Source organism: Octopus bimaculoides, chromosome 5 (genome assembly GCF_001194135.2).
Source record: "Octopus bimaculoides isolate UCB-OBI-ISO-001 chromosome 5, ASM119413v2, whole genome shotgun sequence".
Classification (NCBI taxonomy): domain Eukaryota; kingdom Metazoa; phylum Mollusca; class Cephalopoda; order Octopoda; family Octopodidae; genus Octopus; species Octopus bimaculoides.
In genome coordinates, this window is record NC_068985.1 from 45,136,973 (window position 1) to 45,137,355 (window position 383).

Consider the following 383-nt stretch of genomic DNA (forward strand, 5'->3'; position numbering starts at 1 on the left):
ATATGTATATATATATATACATATATAAATATATATCTGTATATATGTGTATGTATGTATGTATGTATGTATGTATGTATGTATGTATGTATGTATGTATGTATGTATGTATGCAGGTACGTAGGTAGGTACGTGTATACGTATGCACGTTTGTATGTACTGTATATTTTTGTATTATATGTGTATACATATGGACACGAAATTATAATGGATTAAAAAAAAAACGTAATATGTTAAGATAGTAAAACAAAATTTGTAAGATGATTATTTTGGGTAAAAAATAGAAAGCATGATTGTATTTGAGTGACATCTGATTGGCAATGGAATAAATAACAAACAAAAAAATAAGCGTATGATTATATATGTATGTATATGAATATATA